This window comes from Penaeus monodon, chromosome 29 (genome assembly GCF_015228065.2).
Source record: "Penaeus monodon isolate SGIC_2016 chromosome 29, NSTDA_Pmon_1, whole genome shotgun sequence".
In the NCBI taxonomy this organism is placed as follows: Eukaryota; Metazoa; Arthropoda; class Malacostraca; order Decapoda; family Penaeidae; genus Penaeus; species Penaeus monodon.
Window position 1 is genome coordinate 10,415,250 of NC_051414.1, and position 200 is coordinate 10,415,449.

Here is a 200-nt window from a genome sequence, read left to right on the forward strand (position 1 = left end):
TATTTAAAAAGCAGTGCGTTTACATTTTCAAAGAAGGACTTGCAACCATTAAAGTGCAGTGGGTTTGTGCAAACTAAGAGGGACAAAGACAAAGACTTCGAACACTACGAGTCTTTTCCTCCACTCAGGTGCAGTACGGGTGACAGTCATCAAACAGCATAGCCAGTAACAAAAAAACAACAACAGCGATACTGACGGTC

At 42.0% G+C, this 200-nt stretch overlaps 1 protein-coding gene across 1 annotated transcript in view; it reads right to left on the reverse strand.

Annotated features, from left to right (window-relative positions):
• LOC119591947 overlaps positions 1-200 on the reverse strand; it is a gene marked incomplete at its 5' end in the record, with an annotated part of 109,644 nt that overhangs the window by 17,005 nt on the left and 92,439 nt on the right.